Raw genomic sequence first — 7,708 nt, forward strand, 5'->3', positions numbered from 1 at the left:
GATAGTGTGATTAAATTTTGTTGATGAATCATGTGCATGTGTGTGATTAATTGAAGATTGGCCAACTTTGATTGTTGCACTAGATTGCATTGTAAGTTCACATTGATACGGACCATTGATTTGTGGCTTGCATTTACACGATTGAGGTGTCTTGTGATGTTTCCTAGCTAGAGTTTATCGTAGTTGACACTAGTTAGACCTCTAGGAGAATAGCTTGATATGTTCTTTTGGTTGAATGATTGATTTTCCCTCACATTGTTTGACTTAGCCAATTTGACCTCCCAATTAGCCAATTACATTATAAATGCATGTAGATCCTAGTACTAGTGTTTATCATATTTGATTTCTACAAGTGTTATTGTTGTGTAAGTTCTAGTCTTACCATTAGCATTTACAACCCTACCTTTGATTTCGGGATAACTTAGCGAAAGACAATAGACCATCACTCACTATTCCTTTGGGTTTGACCCTTGACTTACTATTATACTTCTATAGGGGTTGGTTGATTGTTATAAATTTTGTTTGACCGGTTGGGGAGGGTAGTCCAACGACCTACCATTTCGCCGTCGATCAAAATGGCGCCGTTGCAGGGGAATGGTGTCGTGATTATGTATTGTTGTTGAGTCTATTCCATCAAATTGAAAAAACACAAAAAGATTTTATTTCTTTATTTTAGGCTACACTTGTAGCGTAGTTACTAACAATTTCTTTTGAGATTTTGCATGCATAGCGCTCGTGATCGATCTATTGTGCCTTTTGAACCGGAAATCGAAAGGACACTCTCAAGGAGAAGAATATCCAATCGATCTTTGGAGTATAGTTCTTCAAGTGAAGAGGAGTTTGAGGAAGAGATGCAAGAAGGAGGAATGGGAGAGCATCCAAGGGTAGCTTTGAAGGAGTTGGGCATTGCCGGTACTTATAGGTTTGAGAGTGGCATTGCTCCACCTACAACACCGGCGAACGATTTCGAGATAAGACCGGCCATGATTACTTTGATAGAATGAAGGCAATTTAGTGGATCCAAGAGTGAGACTCCGTTGAATCACCTAAAGGAATTTGAGAAGTATTGCAATACCATTAAGGTGAACGACATTTCTCATTGGTCGTGCCATAGAGTTGTTGGATAAAGAGGTTAAGCCCAATTCGCTTAGAACATGGGATGATGTTACTAAAGCCTTCTTGTCTCGCTTTTACGCACAAAAGAAGACGACGGAGGCTAGGGTATTAATCCAAGGATTCAAGCAAAGACCCAATGAGAATCTCTATGAAGCATGGGAGAGGTACAAGGAGTACCAAAGAGAATGTCCACATAATGGGATTCTTACTTATCAAGTGATCCAAATTTTATATGGAGGTTCGAGTGCTCAAAGCAAGTCATGCCTACATGGAGGAGTCGGTGGTCCTATAATGAATAGGACGGAAGAACAGGTAGTTGACATAATTGAGGATTTTGTGAGATACTATAGATATTGGCAAGAAGGAGAGAGAGAGTCTACTAGCAAGAGTGGCTCAACGGTCTATTCCGTGGATCATCTCAATGCAATCAACAACTTATCATCCCAAATTTCAAATCTAAGGAAGGAGATGACATCAATCAAAGCGAAGCTTGAGAGTGTGTCCACGAATTCTTTGAGTCTTCCCTCCCAACCCAAACGGAGAGGTACAATCTCTAACTCTTCTCCATCTACTTCTAATAACATGCCAAGTGGTTGTCTATTTTTTTATTCATTTGGTTCTTATGATCATGATTCTTCCATCTGTTCACAAGCTTTTGTTGATGGATGTGATGATGTTGAAAATAATGAATGTGAACATGTGAACTTTGTGTCTAATGCTAATGGTGGTCAATGCTTTGAAGGACCTAAGAACTTTGGTAATAGGAATTCTCACCCTCAAGGTGGTTTCGATAATTATAACAATGGAGGATATAGGAACCAAGGAAACCAAGGTTTCCGAGGGAACTATAACAACCAAGGCTATAATAAGCAAAACTCAAGCCATGGGTATGGTAATCAAGGCCAATCTCAAGGTTTTCCTCCAAAGCCCCAAGCCAATGGTGAAAATTCTTATTCCCAACCATCATCATTTAAGTCAAATTTGGAAGAGTTGATTGATAATCAAACCAAGATCATTAACACCTATATGGCGGTTAGTGATAAGAAGTTTAATGAGATGATGACTCATAACAAAATGCTTGAGACACAAATAACCCAACTTGCAAACACTCTTAAGGATTATGCTAATCCTTCCTCTTTTCCTTCTCAAGGTGTGGAACCTAAGAAACCCGTTTATTCCGTCACCACTAGCAGTGGAAGAGTTCTTAATGAGGGAGTTTCTAGGTCCATTGAGGAAGATGAGGAAGAGCAAGAGAAAAAGAAGGATGATGAGAAAAAGTGTGAGGAGATATGAATTCCCGATCTACCCTATCCTCAAAAGTTTTTGAGGCAGAAGATGGATGAGCAATTTGGCAAATTTCTTGAGATACTTAAGGAGGTTCATGTTACTATCCCTTACACCGAAGCTATCGCACAAAAGCCTAGATATTCTAAATTCCTCAAAGAAATTCTAGATGGGAAGAGAGATTGCAATGAAGTTGGTTTGGTGGAAGTGGGAAATTGCTTTAGTGCTCTAATCCATAGGGAATTACCGGAAAAGTTGGAAGATTCAGGGAATTTTTCTATCCCTTACACAATCAAGAAGTTGATGTTTGAGAATGCTCTCTGTGACTTAGGTGCTAGTGTGAGAATCATGCCTTACTCGGTTTTCAAAAGACTCAATCTAGGTGAGCTTCTACCATCTAATATAACCCTTCAATTGGCCGATAGATCTATCAAGATTCCTAAGGGGAGGGTTGAGGATGTCCCTCTCAAGATAGAAGAGTTTGTTTTTCCCGTTGATTTTGTGGTGTTAGAAATTGAGGAAGATCAACACATTCCTATCATCTTAGGGAGACCTTTCTTAGCCACCTCGGGAGCTTTGATAGATATGAAAGGGGGCCGCATTACTTTGAGATGTGGTAAGAAGGAGGAAAGTTGTAATTTGAAACCAATGCATGAGTCTTTGTCTCTTGTGCAAGAAATGATGTGTACAAGTTCCTCTCGTTCTATTAACAATGTTTGTATGATTAACACTTCTACTAACGATGCTCTTGAGAATTTTGATGATGTTCTTTCAAGTTTTGATAGCATGAAGGTTAGTGAAGAGAATATGATGATTCCCAAGCTCGTAGACGAGGAGGAAGTTGAGATTCCTAGTTGGTTTGAGCTTATTCCTCAAAATGAAGGGGAGGTCTCTATGGTTGTGGATGTTGAAGTTCCATCTACATTGAACAACAAGCCAAAGAAGAAGGCTCGTGATTCCAAGAAGTTGAGAAAGAGGAAGAAGTTGAGAAAAGAAAAATGTGAATTTGAGAAGTGTTTCATGGAAGTTTCAACAACCAGGGAAGGAAGGTTGCCAAAGAATGAAAAAGATTTCGCTCTATCCACTACCATAAAAAAGGTGGTGTTCTTTGACCCTCCATGATTTAGAGGAAGGGTCGAGCTTAGGAACTTAAGCAAGCTTAGGAGGCAACCCGGTGTTTCTAACCTTTCCTTTTGATTTTTGAATTTTTCTTATTTTCCCTCTTTTATTTCCTTTTCTTTTCTTTCACTTTTCTACTTGTTTGGATTTATAGGATGTATCTTTCGAGATTGGATTTCACCAAGCGAGAATGAAGAATGAGGAGGTGTTTTGCGGTATTTGTCATGATTATGTTCGATTTTGATCGAAATTTGAGGTAAAGGGGTAAGAATTTTAGTGAGGTAAGTTAGGAAATTTATGCTTTTAAGGTTGAAGGAAATTGGTGCTTGGTGAGTTCTTGTGGTGGGTTCATGAATCTCTAGCTTTGAGCTCACTAAAATTGTATTTTGCTACTGCCTATGTTGGTGTTTATCACCATCATGATTCATGTATGCACCCAAGAACACATTAAGAATCGATGAAAAAAAAAGAAGGGGGCTTGACTGGTGCAGGCGCGCACGGGCTTGGTGCGGCCGCGCACCTAGAGGGTGTGGGCGCACCACAGCGCGGGGCCAACCCCCCTTATTTCTTCTTTCTTTCCTTCCTTTTCCTTCATTTCCCCTATCTCCTTCCTCTCATTCGAAACCCCATCACCCTCATCTCTCTAAACCGCAGCTCCAACCTTCAAAACTCCATCAAATCTCATCAAATTTCTTCAAATTTTCACTCCAAAACCATTAAAATCAACTACATTTCCATTCCACTCATCAAAAACCATACAAATTCACCAAAATGAACCCATAATCTCTCTCCTCCAAGGTTGGGTAAAATTTGGGGCTTTTGTGTGCGATCAAAATTGGTAGCTCTAAGTTGTTCAATCTTGCTCCATATATGGTATAATCATCTTCTCGAGCTTCAATTTGTTAAATTATGTCATATATATGTATGTATTGAATTTTTCTATGAGCATGAATAGTAGTAGTATGGGTTTTGTTGATTGATATTGATTTTGGATGATAATTTGAGTTGTTTGTTGATTAAGTTTGCCTTACATTATGTTGTTTTTTGATTTTGTAGCATTTGTGAACAATTTGGTTGGAATTTGTTGAAGTTGAATTTTTGTAGTATTGGTAGTAAGAAGCACAATTTGGTATTGGTTGGATTTCTTGTGTATTGGATTGTTGTGAAGGATTTTCTTGGTTGATTAGTGATATTTGGTTGTTTGGATTGAGCATGAATATTGGTGGAAGTGTTTTTTGTTGGATTGGTGATTCTTGGAATTTTGGTGTTGGTATTGTGTTGATTATTTTTGGTGAACCAAACTAGCTTCAACCATGTCTAACCTTCTCAAAAAGTTTACCAAAAAGCGCAAAACCAATATTTCCATTGATGAACCCACTCCTAGCACCTCCACTCCTCAAAAATGACCTCCTACTCCACTTCCAAGACGACAAATCCTTGACCCCAAACAAAATTCCAAATACCAAAAACTCAAGGATGAAAGAACCCTTAAACCCACTCGCCACTATCTCCAACGTGACATGACTAGTTTAGGGATAGATGAATATGTGACGGAGTTGCTTTTGAACTTGAGAATGGGTTCCTTTCTTGCCAATGTCTACCACACCTACAAGGAGCCTACATTGGAGTTCTTGGCTACCCTTGAGCTTGTGCCCGTGGAGGGGCAATATCGGGTGCAATTTCAACTATTCAACGAATTCTTTGACCACTCCTTAGAAGAGTTCAATGAGGCTTTAGATTTTGATCCGCATGGTGATATCTTGGATCTTGAGCCGTATATCATCCCGGAGTATGATCAAAATGCATGGTGGGAAGATATCTCGGGGGTCGGTGAGTTCATCACTAAGGATGCCAAGATTTCTATTGTGTACCAACCTTGTCTTCGGGTGGTACACCGGCTTTTGGGATACGTGGTGTTCCCCAAGCAAGAGATAAGCAAGCTAGAGCTCACACTACTACAAAAAAATGGCTAAGAAACCATTCCAAATGGGCCTAAGATACCATTAAAAGTATTGTTTGTATCTCAATGGTCTCTTAGAATAAGAAACCATACTTTTTGCTTGGTTTCTTAGATCAAACAAAGGAACTACACTTGTAAGAAAACTGGTTTCTTAGGTCTGTATTTTGGTACACAAAATAAAGGGATAAGAAACTAGATTTTCCTGAAATATGGTTTCTTAGATCATGTGTAAGAGACCATACTTGTTACAACTTTGGTTTCTTAGACTTAACTTTTTTCATATAAATTTTTTTAATAATATTAATTAATAGTAATAATTATAAAATACTAATAATAATAATATGTGTGTTCAAAAAATTGAATAAATTTTTTATTAAAAATATAATATATACAAGAAGTATAAACTAATTACAAAATGCTAAATACGAAGTATAAAATACTCGTACATGCACTACTTTTAATTTTTTAAACAACATAGAGAATATACTTGTACTAATTACAAATTGCTAATACGAAGTATAAACGAGACCCCTCTCCTCCGTAGGCCTCAACTAACGCCGTCGAATCCAACACCCAATTTATCACCTCTACGATGTCCGTTAGATCGACTCGGCCTGCTTCCACAATCAACATCCTCCAAAGCCTCTTACATGAATCTGATTCTCTCACCCTTGATGCTGAAACCTCCATGTTTTCATCAGACGAGTTATATCTAGGATCAAACTTTTCTGTAATTTGCTTCGTTCTCTGACTGATGGAGAAAAAACAACAATGAACAAAAGAAATTGAATTGTTAGAGGGTAATTTATACACCAAAAAAAAATAAACAAAAAAAAAATCAACTCCAATATTGCTTAAACTGAACACGAAAATCAATACCTCAATAACTGCTTGTTGAACAAATCCACTGCAAACGAACTAGAAAATCTTAAGTTCACAATATATAAATTAATAATAATATCAAATCAACAAAACCAAATAATCATCAATGGAATGAAAATTAACAAAAGTTTTAGTGGTAGAATACCATTACCGTGCTCATAACACTCAAATAACGCCCAATTTGAACCAGTTCTAAACGAATTTGACGATAGAGAAAGTAGTTGAGGAGAGAGAACCCACAAATTTTTAAAAATTAATTGAGGGTTTTGATAGATTGGCCTACTTTGAACAATATTCTCTTAAATTTAAGTAAAAAAAATCAAGAATTATTGTTGATCTAAAGAGAGAGAATTAGGGTTCTTGAGAGAGTATGATGAACTCAGATGAAAAAGGAGAAGAGTAAAAAAGGCTTATAAAGTTTTATGACAGAGAGAGAACGTTATAGGTGGGTAAGTTTGCCAAGAAACCCTCACTTCTTATGGTATCTTTGACTTTTATTTAGACTAATCTTATACAATTTTTTTCTAAGATACCATACCATCCTAATAAGTGGTTTCTTATTTTTTCCTAAGAAACCACATTTCTTAAATAAATGGTTTCTTTATTTAAGAAACCATTCAACTAATGCAAATGGTATCTTATGAGTGGTTACTTAGCCCAATTTTGTAGTAGTGTCAAGATCTTATGGCTGGTCACCCGTGGAGAGTATCGTGGCCGGTTAAACTTAGGTTACGTTTTTACCACTTATTGCATAGCATTGCGGAACCGGAGCACCGGTGAGATTCCTTGTGGGGGAATGGTGACGAGGCTCTTGACTCACCTTCACCTTGATCATTACTTGCTCTATTGCAAGGAAATCGGGGATGGCACTACTCTCTTTCTTGATTTAAAACAATTGGGGCAAGTGCAATTCATCTCCAAGCACTATGAGGCAGGGAATTATGAATGGTTAAGGGACAACAAGCATTGGTGCTTACTACCTAACCCCGCATTGACTTCTTTGCACCGGATTGACACCGAGAATGTGTGGCACGTTCTTAAGTTCTACCGGCGCCCCAACTTTGACTCCGATGATGATGATGATGAGGAGGAAGAAGAAGAAGAAGATGAAGAACAAAATCAACAACAACAACATCAACAACGTCAACAACAACAACAATTTCCACAACAACAACAACAACAAGGGCAACCATCCACCTTTTCTGGTGCCGATTTGGAGGCACTAAGCAACCAAATGAGCGGTTTGCAAATCCGCTTAGAGGGGATGTATGATCAAGACTTTGAAGCTATCTACAACCAAATGAGAAGTATTTATGAGATGCAACAAGGTATGTTCATACAACAACA

The 7,708-nt window shown here is 37.9% G+C and overlaps 1 long non-coding RNA gene and 1 other non-coding gene across 2 annotated transcripts; both read right to left on the reverse strand.

Moving 5' to 3' along the window:
• Nucleotides 1–1,213: 1,213 nt before the first annotated feature.
• On the reverse strand, nt 1,214–1,319 carry LOC145615852 (small nucleolar RNA R71). The gene has a single exon (XR_014107431.1). It is a non-coding gene; the product is annotated as a small nucleolar RNA R71 (small nucleolar RNA).
• Nucleotides 1,320–5,827: 4,508 nt separating this feature from the next.
• LOC145615427 (uncharacterized) lies at nt 5,828–6,815 on the reverse strand. Its single transcript, XR_014107271.1, has 2 exons — nt 6,359–6,815; nt 5,828–6,230 (listed from the first exon to the last, which is right to left on the reverse strand). It is a non-coding gene; the product is annotated as an uncharacterized LOC145615427 (long non-coding RNA).
• Between the last annotated feature and the right edge of the window lie 893 nt (nt 6,816–7,708).

Source organism: Chenopodium album, chromosome 25 (genome assembly GCF_948465745.1).
Source record: "Chenopodium album chromosome 25, dcCheAlbu1.1, whole genome shotgun sequence".
Classification (NCBI taxonomy): Eukaryota; Viridiplantae; Streptophyta; class Magnoliopsida; order Caryophyllales; family Amaranthaceae; genus Chenopodium; species Chenopodium album.